General features: G+C 40.6%; 1 protein-coding gene across 3 annotated transcripts in view; it reads left to right on the forward strand.

Moving 5' to 3' along the window:
• Positions 1–2,195: 2,195 nt before the first annotated feature.
• SULF1 (sulfatase 1) overlaps positions 2,196–17,680 on the forward strand; it is a 188,024-nt gene continuing 172,539 nt past the window's right edge. For 2 of the 3 annotated variants that reach the window (XM_074552222.1, XM_074552199.1), the window contains exon 1: positions 2,196–2,332. The gene's annotated coding sequence lies outside the window, so the exon portion shown is untranslated. The remainder of the gene's footprint in view (positions 2,333–17,680) is intronic. The other variant, XM_074552132.1, reaches the window with a different exon arrangement.

Below are 17,680 nucleotides of genomic sequence, written 5' to 3' on the forward strand. Positions count from 1 at the left end.
CTGTTGGGGACACTGCCTTGGGGGTATTTTACACTCCCTTAAATAGAGATCGAGTGCACAGACTCAGGATTTTTTGCAATGAGAATGGAAAACTCTTCATCTCCTGGTATTTCTTTCAAGCGTGTATTTTCCAGGGTTGGGAGATGGGAGAGGGTTTCAAAAGCAATGTGGCCTTCTGCCAACAGCAGAGATGTGTTTCAGAACCACAGGATGACCTGTTATGATAGAGGAAAGTATTTGATGAAGCTGACAGGACTGTACTAGAGCAGATGCCTTGGTTGGGAGACAGGTGTGACAGACAAGAGTCTTTGCACATGTGAGCCAATGTGGAACTGGAGAGTTACTCTTATTCATCATCAGTCTGTCAATGTCAAGGTGGAAAAAAAAGAAGTCATATAAGCTATTTTCACCCAACACTGTATGATGTCCTCTGGAGTGATTTTTGAACAGGCCAAAATTTATATAATACTGTCACAACTGTATGATTAACTTCTAGCCAAAAACATCCTCAGAAAAACTTAAAGATGAAAGTCTGAATTTACATCTTCAGAATTAAAGACTGGACAGATGCTTTGCACATATGGATGATAATTTATTATGCCTTAATCATCATTATCTTATGTTTACTAGAAAAGTCATATCAGTGTGTCTGAAAGGTTTTTAAAAGATTGTCTTTTACTTTTAGAAAGTGAGGAAGGTTTAAAAATACTTTGATGAAGCAGGAGATTAAAAAGCTAAGGGAGGCTTGGATCCTTTCAAGTGGGTCCCTTTCTATCCACGCTGAAGTTTTTACAAAGCATTTCTGTGATTGCACATTCACAATGGGGATGATTGTTCATGCTGTAAATATCTCTATTGTTCATATTCTAAATATCTCTAGTCTTTTTCTGTGTGGTCTGCCCAAAATTAAGGGGCTCGCTGAAGTACAGCAGTGTTAGACTGACACAGATGGAAAATCAGACTCCTGGCCATGTAGGGGTGACAGAGTCAAGACAATGTCATCCATAAATATTGTGCTAATGAGTTATGTGTGGATTGTATATGTGAATAGTTGTACTTCAGAAAGGTTTAGATTGCTGAAGGACAATGGTCCCTCCAAAGTCCTGCAAGTCAGGAAGTAGCTGTAGCTCAGCTTCCCTCCCAAGGTATCAGAGGAAAAATCATATCTGTGGGAGCTGGAGAAGGAGATTATTCCTTTGTTTTACAGCCAGTGTTTGCTGAAGTATATTGGTCCCCAGTTCAGGGAAATTTTTCTGTCTTACTTTTGCTCAGAAATAATTTATTTTGTTGTTTTAACAGTCCAACCTTCATAAAAGAGATATTGCTCAGTACTTATAGTAACAACTCTACTAATGAGCCTGATACGGGCAAAAGTTTTCAGTGAGAGAGCGACTGTTGAAACTTTGATCTCCACTGGAGACTCCAAAAACAAACTCCTCAGGTTTCAAATTTACTGGCAGTCTGACACATCACTGCCATAAACACTAGGACAAAGAGAAAAGATTTTTTTATATGTCCTCATATAGAAGGATATTAATTATGAGTTGTGACTGCCTGCAGAGCAGCTGTGGCTCTTTTAATGAATAGTCTTCCAATGGCTGAAATAAAATGTCAAGACTGGTGAAGATTTGCAATTGGAAAAGCTATATAAGCTATTCATAAAAGAAAATCAACTGCAAAAAAATACTTGCTAAACGTTTCTGGCTTCTGTAGTGCAGCTGTACACTGAGCTCCTTAGTCAAATGTCTATCCTCATCTCTGGTACTCCCAGAAGTGACTTGGATTAGAGTTTGAGGTCATTTAGATTAGAATCCTCTCTCCTGAAGCTGGAGAATAACTTTTGTCTTTTCTATGAAATGATCCCCAAAAGTATCAACCATGCTGATGTTTTCTAAGCGACTCATTAAACAGCGGTAGGAGTCATACTTTACCAAGGGATTTTCCCCAGGGTGATAGGAAGGTATCAGGACAAAATTGCTTTACAAACCAAATCTATTTCAATATTCTAAAATTTCCCTGAGACTACCCCAACTCATGTGAAATCGCATCATTTTAGGCGAGCTGGCATAATTCTGCACGACTGCAGCCAGGTGCACGGCGGTGCCTCAGCCACAGCACAGCACAGCGGCCTGCAGCGTGACCTTCCCGCCGCCGGCGGCGGCGGCAGCGGGGCAGGGCGGGCCGGGCCGGGCGCTCCGGGCACTGCGGCCCCTCAGCGCTCCGGGCACCGCAGCTCTCCGCAGCTCCCTGCAGCTCCCCCGGCCGGCCGCAGCCTCCGCTCCCCGCCGAGCCCACAGCCTGCCCCGCCGCAGCCTCCGCCGCCCGCCGCGAGGTGAGTCCGCCCGCTCCTCCCTCACCCTCTCCTTCCTCATCCCCCGCCCCGTCCTCATCCTCCCCTCGCCCCTCTGCCGCAGCCGCCCCGGGAGTCTGTGCACCCCGTGCGGGGGAAGCTGTTAGACTGTTCCTAAGGAATTTCCCAGGTAAAGCACCCCGGAAAACCCCGCAAACAGGCAAATAATAAAACCCCCAATTACGTTAGCTTGTCTTTATTTATTGCCCAATTGAAAATGAGCTTCAAATGACATGTTATGGAGACAAGAGAGGGTTTGGGAAGGACAGCGAGCACTGAGGGACTTTTAAAGAGTCGGAGAAATTCATCTTCATTGTGGAGGAAATTAAATGTTTCTGGTGGTTTGTTGTTTTTGTCTTTTTGTGTTGTAATGGTTTGGGATTGGGGTTTTTTTTGGTTTGTTTATTTGTTCATTTCCCAGTAAGTCACCAACAGACATTTTATGATGTTAGCCACAGCTCAACACTCTGTTGGAAAATATTTTTGTTTCAGAGTGGATAAAGCATCAGGAGTGCAGTAAACATTTTAAACTTAGAACTGCAACAGATACAGTAAATCACATGTTGTTTGCGTGTTGGAGCAGGAATCCCTGGAGCTGCAGCAAGTTCAGTCCCCACAGCAAGTTCGCCTTGGGACAGTTCCCAGAGCATCTTTGGCTTTTGCAAGGCACTTTTATATGGTTCATTGTATTTTCCCTATGGCACACAGATCTCAGTACTGGCTGATGGGTAAAACTGGCCACATTTTAGGCCCTAGACTTGTGCCAAATGCAGGAGATGAGAAAAACTAAGGTGAATGGCTGAGTTCCTTGGCAGTGGATGGAAACAACAGATAAATCCAAGTGAGCCTCTTTCCCTCCATATCTATTTCTGGAGGTGGTTTGCCCTCTCTGATGGTAATACAGGGAGCCAGCACCCTAACACAGCACCCCAGCACAGATGCTGCAGTTATATATCCTCACTTGGGTGACATCTAGCTCAGCTGTCATCCCACTGTGTCCCTGTCCTCCGCAGACACTGGTTATTGATGGTGCACAAAGTACCTCCCAGTCTGACAGCTGTCAATGAGTGCACACCTGTCAGCTGGAGAGAGCTGTAGCTGTCTCATTTCTAGACAGCAAACAGAATGAAAAGAAATGAAAACCTTCCATTCCAGTCTGTTTATTTTTTTGTTATTATTTTTTTTCTTTTTACTTCCCCGCTGAGTTCATAAACTGAGTTATTGTAGCTGTTACAGAAATATTAGCTGGTTACTGGTGGGATGGGAGGTGTCCCTCAGTCTGTATGGGAGGGATGTGGTCTCATTTAAGATGTGGTTCACAAAATGGAAAAGTTTGTGTAAAGGGAGTTGCCTCTGTTCCGCTCTTTTTTGAACAGGTGCCCACATTACAAACACCACCACAGCCTGCAGCCTTAGCAGAGAGGTTAACAAATTGGCTGATCCCAGCTATTCTTTCCAAATATCCTTGTGCTCTGAAATGTAACAGTTCTGCTCAGGGAGGGTAAATCAGTAAGATGGTGGCCTGCCTGCACTGCCACATCTTCTGTGTGTAGAGGAGTTTTAATATTTGCTTCATTTCTTGTATTAGATGCCTTTCTTTAGGTTAAAAGAACTCTTCTTCCTTAAACTCCTTTCATAGCTTTTTGCATTATTAAGGCATAGAGAGAGGCATCCCATCATCAAGTTTTAAAGGACCTATTCAGGTTTGCCTGTAAATTAAGATTGTGTCACACCAAGGGGAGGGAGGAAGAGAGAACAGTTCTGTGACAAAGCCAATTTAATACAGCCATATCTGTGTAAAGCAGAGACTGGCAGGAGTAAGCGCCTCAGAGTCTAAGCTTGTTAGTTAATTAAGTTATTAGCAAACTATAAAAGTAAGCTTTTCTCTCAGGAAATGAAATCACTGTAAAAGAATAGCATGATAGTAATCTTGCTTCTTTACATGATTTTAAGAAACTGTAGAAACTATTTAAAGAAACTTTCACTGATGTGCACACAGTGCAACTGGAAATTTTCTTCCAGTTTACTTTCAGTGTGGTTCTTTTTTGGCATTAATTATAGCCTATAATTGCTTTCTTCATTAATTTTATCATAGTCTTTGTGCAATATATTTTGAAATTATTTATTATTTAAATGCATATGATCATACTGGTTTAAGGGCACTGTTCAGAGTGTTTTAGAAAATGGAAAAAAAGTCTTAATCTAAAACTTTTCCAGATAGCTGATCACAAATATAATATTTTTTGTTTGTTCTGAGTGCATCCTCTACTAGTGTAACACATTTACACATGCCGTATGTATTTAATGTGGTACTGCTTTTCTTGTTTGCTTTCCAGACAAAAATGTCAGAACTGTGAGGGTCGTTTATCACCACATTTTCCTTCCTCCAACTAAATTCTGTTCCACTTGTTCTGATTCCTAACCTGTTGTTATGGACATTGATAAGACACAATGGAATTCAGTGATACTTTGAGGTTCTGATGTCCTCCTTTGTATTTTCTTCAGCAAACACAGTCAGTCGTATAGCATAGATGACGCTGCAGCTAAAAAAAGATGAGCAAGGGGAGTGGAAGAGCTGCTGGCTCAAAACCACTTGTATGATATTATCTAAAGAAGAATGAAGAGCTGGGAATTTTCCAAGTCCTGGTTCTAGGTGCCATTGCAGGTATCAGCTCTCTGGCTTTTAAGGTGGCATTCAGAAACATGCTGGACAGTAATAATAGTAATAATATTAACAGTGGTAGTTTGTTACTTCTCTGTTTTCCTAAAGACCACTCCATTTTCTAGACAGAAATGTATTTCTCCTCAGATTGAATTATTGCAAGTCATTCTGTCACAGTTACGAAAAGTAAAGCCAAGGCAGTTAAATATGGAAGGTAGACCTAGTTCAAATGAGCACTCCCATGGCAATATTTCCCTTTCTATTGCTTCCCTAAGCAATACTTTCAGTGCTTGTATACATTTCATAAGTGTTAGCAAGTGTGCATGGTATTACGGCCCTCTGGTAAGTGGAGACAGGATATTAGACATAAACACGGAGGTCACTCAGCACCGGAAAGAGCCGCCAGGCATGCTCTGGCTAGAGGAAGGAACCAGCTGATACTGAAACCAACTGCTGCAATCAGTGTCTATCTATATACATCTCAGGCATGAATAGCATTCAGAGTCATGTGAAAGAAGGTGATGTGATATTTTGGAGAAAAGTACACCAAGGGCATATTAAAGACACTTAAGAGAGTTTAATGCAACAATTATTTTCTCTTTTATTTAAAAAAAAAATAAATTAAGCTTAGATCAGAATAAATCAATTTCTTTGACAGAGTGAGGAGAGTCTTCCAAAGTACAGTTCTGGAGGCCAGTAGATGCCAAGAAGGGACACAGGAAAACATAAAATTATATGACTGCAAAAAAGATGCCAACACACCTAGGGAGGTCATAACTTAAGCTGTCTGGTTTCCAAGAATAGGCATTTGAATAGCACATGGTTTCTTGTTTCAAGACAGGCTTCAAAGTAGCAGTTCTGATATATTAGCAGACAGGCAGACTGAGGATGTCAATAAATGCAGCAGTCTTTGATGAGATGCTTTTCTCAAATGTGGCAAGTTGATTAATCTGCTAATTAAAAGTGGATGTATGGAGCGACAACGATCCCAGTCTTGTCTACCCCACAGCTCTGCCATTGCTGTCACTGGCAGAGCACCCTGCAGCACATACTGTTCAAACTGACAGAAGGAGTTTTTCTGGCATAGTTACACCCCCTCCCTAAGTGATGTAAGTTGAGCCAATATAAGCTCTCTCCTTCTGGCAAAGTTACGTCCACACCAGGAGTTCTGCAAACATAGCAATATCTGCTGGGGACGTGAATTTTTCACACCAGCAACTGACATAGCTATGTTGGCAAAACATTATAATTTGGAACAGGCCAAGGAAAAAATGCATTTATCACCCCATCCTCAGCCATTTGCAAAGCATTAAAGAGTCCTTAATACTTATATTTCTCTTAATGGTTGTACTTTGCAGACAGAAATTCTTGTTTCTGTGGGAGGGACTGTGTGTTGTTATATTTATTAAAAATGCACTGCTTCCTAATTCTTAGTGATTTCTATCAGTGAGGTGACTCGTGATGGCATCTAGGGTATTTATAAAATATGAAAATAACTCAATACAGTTCGAGTGTTGTACAGAAGCATAACACTCCCAGTGACAGACTGAATCCTCTGTTTGGCTGGTATCTGGGTCTCCCATCCTCACTCCGGCTAGGCTGGGAGTATGCAGCATGCACAGCCACGGTACCTGGCACTGCACCACCCAACTCCCTGTGTGTCCTCCTTTTCAGGGTTATAGTCAGCATCTGTAGTGGACAAAACATGCACATTTTTTTTTCAGAAGAAAGTAATTTTACTGTGAGCAATCTTATCAAAGTAGGTGAAGAAGCAAGTTGTTTATGCAACGCAAACCAGAGTGACTTTTGTGCAAAGCTCAGGTAGGCACCTTCAGCCTGGAAAAAATGCAGCTGTCTCCTTGCAATCTCTAATTGTCTCATCACCAGTTGTTCCCAGTTTCCACAGAACACCAGGAGCAGAGGGGGAATTGTGAATGCTTGTATTGGCATTTCCCTTTCTGCTGCATCAAAGGTCACCACCACCTTGCTGGGGGTTACCATCCATCCCCTGGGCTAGCTGAGATGGAGCTGGGAGGATTGTCTAGCCCATGTCAGCCAGAAAGAGAGAGATGGGTGAGCAATAATTCACTGTTTAAACAGGCTTTAAGTAAGTTGGCTCATTTTAAGCAGCAATTCTAGCAATAGTTCAGCCAGAAAATCAGGAGTGGGAGGGTGTGCATAACCTCTAGGAAGAGGGTGGTGACAAGTAGCTGGCTGAGGGCTGCATATGGAAACCACTTCTAGTGGCACAGCAGCAGCCAAAGAAGTATGACTATGCTGACTGCTAGCACTGCTGGCAGCTTGCTACTGGCTTTATCTGGATGGAAATTGTCTAGATCCCTCACTCAAAAATGCCTATCACTGTAAAAATGGGGAAGGGAGTGGAATTTCTAATAGTCGTGGGGTATCTTGTATCTATCACACAAAAAAAAAAAAAAAAAAGGAAAGAAACTTTCTTAATCAAAAGGAATAAAGTAAGGGCAAATGTAGGCAGGAGATCAAAAGGCATCTCTGCCAGTGAAATCCATTAGCCTTGAAGTAATCTCCTAAGGGAACTGAAGACATTCCCATTGCTTGAGATATTTAAAACTAGGTTAGACAAAACACTAGGAAGTGTACAATGGAGGACAATCCATAATCAGCAGGGAAAGGGATTAAATAGTCTTAATAAGCCTTTAACATACATTCTGTGATTTCAGTGCCAAGACTTCACATGTTCCTCTGCTCTGTCTCCTCCCTGCAGCTGCCATAATGGGAGATTATGAAATCACTGTAAATGTGAGCAATTAACTATTGTAATAGAATTTGGTAATGTAATGGTGCTCCATTTTTATTCCTCTTAGGCTCAACTAAGACTCCTTTTACCACGGATTTAAGTTGATTTTTTGGAGAGCTATTACAATCATCCTGTACAGAGATTTAGAGTGATGTGTTTCTAATAATTGCTTTGGGTTTCAGGCAGGGATTTTGTTTTTAGTTAAATATATCCTTTTTTGCCACTAAATTTCAAAATTCCTAAGTAGTTTATCTAAAAATCCCATTGTGTACTTCTGTGTTTAAGCACTCATCATTATTATCCCACATCCTTCTAAATTTTTTGTCTTTTGAGAGCTCAGAAGTGCCAAGAAGTTCGTCTTAGTAAAGCAACAGGTAAAAGATGTGCTTTGTGGCATAAAGATGAATTAGTATTTATATCTCTGTTCAATAAATGTTAAGTCACTGTGGAAGTATTCAGATCAACAATGTATGCTTATAAACACTGTCTAAGAAGAATTTATTGCTTCACAAATACCACTGTTTTCTATGATCTCTGATAATTTTCCGCATTTCCTGTTGTGTCAGTTTGATACTGTGTTTTTAGGTCCAGATGACTGCTTAAATCATGTTCACCCTGGAACGTGGGGTATTTTGTTTAGTTTCACCAGGGGAGAGGCCAGCACTGTGGTTTAGAGAGGTCCTACCAGGGGAGACAGCTCAGTGAAATCAAGCTTCATGCTTAAGGTAAAATGAGTTACAATGACTTGAAGTTGACAGCTTTTGAAGTCCTTTTCATTTACACTCTGATGGAATTCCTGTGAAGAATTGCTTTGTATGTACACATCCAAAAAGCCAAAGTCACATTGCAAATGAATTAAGTTTAAATAACATGTGACATTCTGTGGCTTCTTTGTGTAATTTTGCATGAGAAATATTGTATCCATAAATCAGTGCTAGTCAGTTTTGGTCTTTTGCATATTTAACAAATTTCTATAAGTAATACATGACATTTAACTTGGGTATAAAACTGTCTTCAGACAGCTGGGTATTCATAGCTAGAACAAGAATCTTATGCAAAAAAAAATGTTGTTTAAATCAGAAAAACAGTGATTTATAAATGGCTTTTTAACAGAGAGGTTATTACTGTTCTGTGGAGTTACAGCTGGTAACACCAATGATAGATGCGGCAGTAGGGAAGGAATATGATGATTGAAAAGTGGGCTTCGTTTTCTTTTTCACACCCAAGTGGTGCTTAAAGCAGCAGATTCTCTCTTGTGCCATCATTTCCAGTAGGATTGAGCAAATGGTTACCTGAAAAACCTTCAAGAGGTACACACATAAATCTAGAAGAAGCCCTGACCATAATTTCAAGATCCAGGTTGAATTTTCTGTATGTAACATCATTAGGAACAAAGCTTTATGCTAGGTAATTGATTTTTTTAATGTCTTGAGAACTAATTTTCACCAGGAAAAATTATGGTAGCCTTTTTACAAATGAAGTAAACAGCTATATTACACTGTGGGAGGTGGACCCTGACATACCTATTCATCTTAAAAGGATTCATTCTTATCAAACCACTTCAATTCTAGCCTAACTTTTTGGATGACAAAGCATTGCTCAAAGGTTGTGAGGAACTTATTTTATGTTACTTGCCAATATTTTATTATTATTGATCTAAAATAGAAATAAAGGTCAGTGAATTTAGAGCAAGGGTGAATTTGGCCTTTCAGCTGTGTCTATAACAATATGATTAGCAGCCTGTTTTTCCCTTGCACCTTAAAACTCAGTATAGATTGATATATTAGCAATTGTTTTTAATTTTCCTCATCCTGTTTTTTTGACAATGAGAGAAGGGAGCACATGGCTTATACTTACTCTAGTAAATTTAAAAGTGCCAGAAAATGCTCTCTGGCACTGAAGAGCCTGGTATGGAGCATTCCACATCTACGCAATTACATTATTTTCTGAACAATGACCACCTGCAAACTGCCTTTCTCTGTACTGTGCCAGCTCCCAGACTCTGCCCAAAAACTGCCAGGAGAATTTAAGCTGTCCCAGACTGAAATCACTGCAAAGATTATTCTTGCCGTTTAACTGTGTATGTGCATACTACTGAATGTCAATTTTTCCATGTTCAAAACTAGTTATGAGCTACTACCATGTCTTTAGGATTTGCTTTGACACATTGGATGTGAGATCACAGATATGTTTGAAGCTTTTTTTTTTTGTTTGCTCTCTTGGTATTTAAAAATCTCCTAAAGATAGAAACATTAAGCCAGAACACGCAGATGTTTCTTGGCAACATGATGTACAAAAACAATTACAAAGAGGCCTAGAGTCATAACTTCTGCCATATTCCTGTTCAGGTAAGAGAAAGTGCAGCAAATTTATGGATAGGTAATATTTTTCTAAGGTAAATAAGCTGTTCTGTTTCTGTTTAGGTTCTCAGGCATGGAGACAGATGACTTTCTATTTGTCTTAGCAAAACAAATGCTGGTTTTTCCCAAATAAAGCAATTACTAGAGAATATACATCAATGCATAACACCAATTGGAGTTATCCAAATTCTCTTAATTCAGAGAATTTGATAAATACTGACACAAGAAAATATTCTGTCTCTGTGGTATTTGGTTGCGTTGAGATCTGCTGTCACCCTTGGCACCACTGAGGTGACTCCAACATGAAGACTTTCCAGTATCTAGGAATCCCTCCTCACCAGGAGAGCTGATCCTGCCCAAAGCCCTTTTCCAACCCTGGAAACTGCCCTCACTGGTGTTATTGTTGTGCCATTTCAATGGTATAATAATTTACTTGGAAGTCAAATATGTCTGTGGTTCAAGTCAGGATCCTTTATGAAATGACTCATTGTGTTTAAAAAAATGTAGTGATGTGAACTTTAAAGAGTTTTCCATTAACTTGTTGAGTATTATTTTAAGTAAATGTAGTTTAACATTTAGCTATTTGACATTGTTTTTGTCAATGTGATAATATTTCTAGCTTAAATCTGTGCTATCTAGGCTAGACTTTTCTCTGTTTTTTAACAAAAAATAAAGCAGGAACAGACACAGCTTGTGTGACTTCTGGAGAAGAGCCCCTAGCATTGGCATAGCTGTATGAATACTTGGGAGTTGCCATAAGTTCAGGTGGCTCCAGGGTACGATGAAGAACCTGTCCAGACACACATTTATTGCAGCTGGATGGTTTTGCTTATAGAGCTGGGATCCCAAAACATCCATCTGGAAAGCATCCTGAAGGCTTAAGGAAGCATAAGCAGCGTTCCTGATGATTTTAGGAAAAACTGTCTAAGGAAATTTGGTAAGACTCCAACTCACGTTTGCATTTCTTTAACCCCTTTGGCTTAAAATCCTACCTGGCTGACTAAGCCAGAAGAAAAGTTAGCTGGGGTACATTCAGACATTTCCCAGCTATTTCATCTGGGTCACTCAACCCCATAGCAAGCCAATCAACTTGTCATAAGATAAGAATAAAAGTGAGTTAAATAACAGAATGAAGAAACTGGATTTTAATCATAGAGAGTTCACTGTAAACTTAGGAAGCATGTGAGCATGTGCAGAGTAACTGGATGGATCATAGCTATATTTGCTATATGAACTATATTTGCTATATGTGCAGTCAGAAGTGCAGTGATCAAACAGCACCCTACATTGCAGGGAACTTTCAGCTTGAAATCACCTGGAGTAATCAGATGAGTAAGGCTACTTTGGGCATTGTATCTTTCCTGTTGATATGGCATAGCCAGCTGCATGAGGATTTTAGTATGCTGGGACAGGTTAGATCTGTCTTGATAGGGCTTTGCAAAGGATGGGCCCAATTGGAGGGACTGGAAGGTGCTCTGGGCTTCTTCTGTGCTTGTGTCCCTGCCTGACCTTTGCTGGGCGGCTGTTCCATTTAAACACAAAGGATATTTTGTCCTGGCATTCCTGCAAGCCTTATCTGGGAGTAAAGAATCAACCCACTACATCTTGTGCTCTGTGTTTTTATGAGTGGTCATTCTGCAGCCCACACTATAATCACAGAGTTATCCTCAGTAGGATTTATATAGATGCTTCTTTTAAAAATGTGACCTTCAAGTCGAGTAAAAACAAAAGACATGTGAGAAGATGCTAAACATATTGTTTTATTTTAGCTGTGCTGGCTGTAGAAGCAGTGGAAATATTAAAAGTGTTTTTCTCTCCTCTTAAAAACATGCAGATTTGAATACCTTAAGAGCACAATCTAATGGAAAAAGTGTTATTTTCATGTAACCCATTCTTGGAGTAAGAGTAATTTTAAACAAGCAGATTATCAGTTTTATTTTATTTTTGATTAAAACTCCATGCATACAAGATAATCAAAGGTGTAATTTTAGACTTTTTATAGTTTTAGCACAATAAAGTATGGTAAAAGGTAGAAAAATAATCTGGTGATGTCATCCATTTAGTGGAATAATATTACTTTAAATACAGGTAATGAAAATCTTTGTTTCACTGAAATCAGTGGGAAAATTTCAATGGCTTTTAAACAGAGCTGTGGCTTAGTTCTTCTTCCTGCTCTGCTTGTTTTTCAAATTTCATAGCTCAGATTTACATTTGAGAGGACTCTTAATAATTCCCAGTTGAGCATGTATGCATACAGATTTATACACGTGTGTGTGTTTGTGCAGAAATGGGCTTGAAGAGAGTTATCTGTTTGCTTTTTTTGGACAGAGCCATTACAATTACCCTGTTTGTCAGGGTATACCACAATTACCTCTGATTTCAGTGACTGGAGACAGATGAGCATTGTAACTCCTGTTAAACAAATACCGAGTTGACAGGACAGCTTCCAGGTTAGAAACCAAGCTATATTGCTAAATAATCTAAAAATCCATCTGTGCCATCCAGGGAAAAGACTTGGGGTGAAAGGGTGAGGTTTTTGGTAGCATCACACTGGTTTGTCTCCACTCCCACTGAGCTGATGGGAGTGCTGCCCACAGCTTCAGAAGAGCAGGGCTCAGCAGTACTGCTCACAGGAGTCACACCACACCATTTGCTCTTTCTACTTATTCCAAAAAGAAAAAATGGCTTGACCTATGCATAACTTTGTTGTGCTTAATTTGCCAGCTGGTGAGTGTCACATGTTTAATTTGGGCAATGTAAATAACAATCTCTTCAGTAGCTGAGGTTTTCACTGACAGACAACAGAGTCGCTGGGCTTAGACAGCCGATTGCTGCTGCTGTAGAGCTAAGTCCTTAAATATTATCAAACTAATACCCTTGTATGGTCACACTGGATACAGATTAGTGAAAGCCATAATCCTATTTAATTTAACACAGTCCCAGGGATTTTCCTCTACAAAGAATTTGGTCACATGCATACTGCATAATTTGCATAGTTCTTAAATATATGGACCCTCTCTAGGAGCAGGGCTGTCTGCCAATTTAATGGCAGTTATTAAATCCCATTATACTTTGTACCACAGTCCAGGTGCAGGTATATACTAGAAAAAGCTCATGGTTAGTTAGAATTTGTTGTGGCTCTGAGCTATGCCACAGCTGGTTATCTCAGGTCATCTGTTTCAGCCTCAGAGGAGGGTGTTAACCCTCAGCAAAGGTAATATGACAAAGAACTGCAATTAATTTTAACCACAGTGCAGCCCAGCCAAGATCCAGCTGTCCAAGGACTCAGAGACATATAAAAACTGACTGTGCTTGTACTGTCCCAGATTCTGGGGTTTGTGGTCGAGCAACTCTTATCTCAGTCATAGGAAAGGTCTGATTTTTATGTGCCGAGCACAGTTAAGTTCATTTGCCTTCAACAACATGTGATATCTTTGAGACTAGAGCTGATTAGACTTGGAGAATTAGGGCTACCCCTTTTCATTTCCGGATTATTAGTTTTTTCTTTTCTTTTTTAGTTGTCTTCCTTTTTGTCCCCCATGCAGAACTATTGTCTGAATGGAAAAAGGAGACACTTTCCCCTTGTCAAGGTCTCTTAGCTAGTACCATTGCTTATCACAGGCCAGCTGCAGATTGCTGGGCCCATGTGCTTGGCAGTCACAGACACACTGCAGAGCTCACAGGGCACAGATGGCCCAGCTCTGCTGGGTGACCCTGGGCAGAGATGTGGGGGTCTAGAGGAAAGGAGATGGGCTGAAAGCAGTAAGCTATGAGGTCAGCTCTGTGTCTAAACAAGTAGTGAATCCCAGCAGGCTGAAACCACAGGATGCTCTGCCATCTAGTCAGGACCTCCCTTTCCAAGCACAGCATGAGTCCAGCTAATCTTGCAGGGCTCTCAGTTCTTTTTTTTTTTCTTGTTACACAATGTTTGCAGCCTTTTATAGGCTTTAGGTATTTATTGCAGGGAAATGATGGTGAAATTTTGATCAACAGATTTCAGGGTAGTCAAGCAGCTCCAGACACAGGGAGCAATCTTCCACTTTTATTTTCCTGGCAATTTCCAAGCATGTTGGGACAAATACGTGGCCTGGCTGATTTCCATGTGAGAAAATGGCCCTGCTCTCTTTATGAGGGCTTGGTATATAAAAGCAGAAACGTCTTTACCCTCTCTAGCACCGTGCTGGAGGTAGAAGCTTTCCCCTCCAGGGAGCAGAGGGAGTGGTTTGAGCTGATTAGGTTTCCAGATCATTTTCAACAATTTAGGCACCAGCTGAATGGCTGTTGGCTTAAAGAACAGAGTAATTATTAATATTATTACTACTATTACCATTAGTAATAAAATAATGCTTCTTCCAAAAGTGCCTAAGGAGCAAGCTGAACTTAAACTTCATCTTGCTAGGTGCCCCACAGTTTTGGGCTGTCATTCAAGAACACAATAAATCCTACCTCAGGGTTCCCACTACCGGATCAAAAGCACCAGAGCCACAGGAGCCAAAGTGCTGATGCTTTATGAAATAATGCTTTCCCCAGCCATCCAGTGTGGTACCAAACCAACCACAGCCTGTTTTCTCAGCACTGGCAGAGTCAGCATAAACCCCAGATCAGGTGCTCCCAAAGCTCAGTTGTGTGACCTCCCCTGGGTCAAAACCTCACTGATGACAGGTCTGCTGTTACCTTTCGTGGCAGCAGGGTCTCAGAAGACCCAGTGGTTTTCTCCTGAAGAGCTTGCCAACTACACAGACAGGAGGTGTGTCAGAGTAGAGGTTTAATGGCAAAGTGAAGTGAATGGAAAGATGGTGTTTGGAGAGACAGTGAAGGAATGAAAGATTGTGGGGAGAATACACCAATGGAAAGGTGAGGGAGGGTGAGGACACAGAAAAGCAAGGAGAAATCAGAAAAGATAGAATGATGGAGAAGCTGTTAAAATACCTTGCTGAGAAAGAAGAGACAGAAGAAAGAGACAATACAAAGAGAACTGGAAGGCCTGGGCATAACTCTGGGAAGTTGCTGTGCTGTGCATTTCCCTAGCTGGGTTTCCCCTGATATCTTCCTGGGAGAAAAACCCAGAAGGCATTCCTCTTGCTCACAGGTAGCAGAAATACTCACTGAGACTCAGAAACAAACCCTTGCCACATCCAGAGCTATAGTTCCTCCTTTTACCTACTCTTGTTGCTGGTGTTTGCTGTTGTTACAAACGCTTCTTTAGTCTGGCAGAGATCAATAAGGCATAAAGGACAGCAGCTGCCTCAAGAGTTTGCTCATCACAAAAGGATAAGCTACTCTGTCTTCTAAAACTGACACCTTATCAGAAAAGCAGAACCTGATGACTTTTAGCTCTTGTTACAAATATTTGCATGTATAGTTGAGATTTGTCAGTTTTACTGCTCTCAGTCATGCATAGCAGAGTTTGCCTTATTTGCAGTATGTTTTCACATGTCATACATCTTTAATCAGACTGGAGCACTGGGGGCTGGTTTAATTTTTTTCCATTGATGGTTCCTGCATGTAGACTAGAAGCATTGTTGTTACTTTGGCTTCTCTGGTGTCACATCCTGAAGAAATTATAGAAAGTAACAATTAATTTTACGCCTCCTAGCTCCTTCAATTTGATTATTAATTTGGATTAGTGACATATGTTTTTGGCTGCTGCATCAAGATCCAATATTAGACTTCTTTTTTTTTCATAATTTCATGTGAAAACTAGAAGACAGCAATGTGTATGCATCTGTATGATGAAACCTATTATCATAAGTAAAGTGATTCTAAAGTGGTATTATCTGATATCAAGGTTACTAGGCACCATCATAGAGTTCTGTCATCTGCTGTATCCATCTTTTGCCCTGTTCTGGATTTCCCTTCCTGCACCTTCTGTCCCCATCTCCTGCCCCTGACTGGGGACTGTGCTGCCCCACAGCTGTAGGAAACCAGAGCTTCTATGAGTGTGAGGTGTGCAGGTTGGCAATCCAATGTTTCACCACAGTGACACCTTGTTTTCCTTAAAGGTCCTGTGATACTACTGAGAATATCTGTGTTGGAAAATATTAAAATGCTGTAGTTGGTATCTTCTAGAGGTCAGATTTTCCTGCATACTTTTTCTTACCCTGCTGACCTGCTGATTTTTGTGTAACTTTTAATGAGTTTAGGCCTGCTATCCCCGTTTCCAAGAAAAACAAGCAAGCAAACAAACAAACAAACAAAAAACTAGTGGTGGCTTACCTGGCATCTTTTGGTCTCTAAAATGTGTATAACCACAAAATGCTGAGGTAATACACATTGCCCAAGGAGAACATGGCTCCTGAATTGTCCTGGCAAGCAAGCTGAGGAACTGGCTTGTGAAGAGAAGGGAAGAAGAGAGAGAGGGGGTCTGGCAGAAAAGCCACTGTATGCCTACCACAGTTGAAATATCTTTGCTTTATTAAAAAGAAAGGGAAGGAAGCAATTTAATTTAGAAAAGCTTTTTGTAAGATTGTGTAATTGTAAAAATCTGAAGTAAGTAAAGCCAAAGAAAAATGCTTTAATAAGTAAATAATAAGTGATTTATTGCGCTTGTTAAAAAACATGCAGAATATTACACTGCAAATAGTATCTTCTAAATCTGTGAACTAGTAACAAGATCACTGGTCATAATCTTTGTTTCCTCTCTGCTTTTGAAATGCCTCAGTATATAATAATTTCTTTATCTTTGAAAGGATCTGTTATACCAGAAACAGTAATGAAGCATTAGTTGCTATTAATGTCAGCTGAATGTCCCACAATTTTATTGTTTCTTCACACTGAAGTAAACTATGAAATTCTATTCCTTGAAATACATATGGATTATTTTGTATTATCTGAATTTATTTTACAATCCCGCTTCTATTGGAAACAAAGCTATACTGCAAAAGTTTAAAAACAAAGGGGATGGGCATGTTAAGAATAAACTCAGAAAAAAACTACTGTGATCAGTTTATCTGTCATTGTGAGATATGTATTTATATACACACATATGTATTCCTGTCCTCAAGATTTACATGGCTTTATGGAAATTCTTAACCCTTGCTCCTTCCAGATTTTGAGAACTTGTTTTATGTGGTGGCCCTTTACCTTCCCTGAGCTCTGATGTGAGTTTTCAGAGAGGTGGACCAGAATCTGCAGTTCTGTCGGGCTTCCTCCCTTCACCTCCCTCCTTCCCAGTGGGACTTTCCAGTTTTTCTCCTAGAAAGCCTGTTTTATTAAATAAATCAAGCTTAGATTCACAAGCGTATCGAGCGTGCTGGCGGAGCCGGGAGGGCCAATAAAGGAGCCCGTGGGGGCAGCGCCGGAGCTCCCCGAGAGCAGCACAGGATCAGCTCCACATCCCACTCTGTGCACCACTGCTGCTGAGGGAGAGCCTGGGGGGAGGAAGGCAAAGGGCTCCCTTTAGCCTCTTCAGCTTGTGTTACAAAGCCTGAAAAAGCATCTGGTCTTCACAGATTCGAAAGGAAAAACTTTTACCTAAGAATACAAATTGGGAAACATATTTCTTCACAAGCCCTTGAAAATGAGTGTCACCC

Source organism: Zonotrichia albicollis, chromosome 1, assembly GCF_047830755.1.
Source record: "Zonotrichia albicollis isolate bZonAlb1 chromosome 1, bZonAlb1.hap1, whole genome shotgun sequence".
NCBI lineage: Eukaryota > Metazoa > Chordata > Aves > Passeriformes > Passerellidae > Zonotrichia > Zonotrichia albicollis.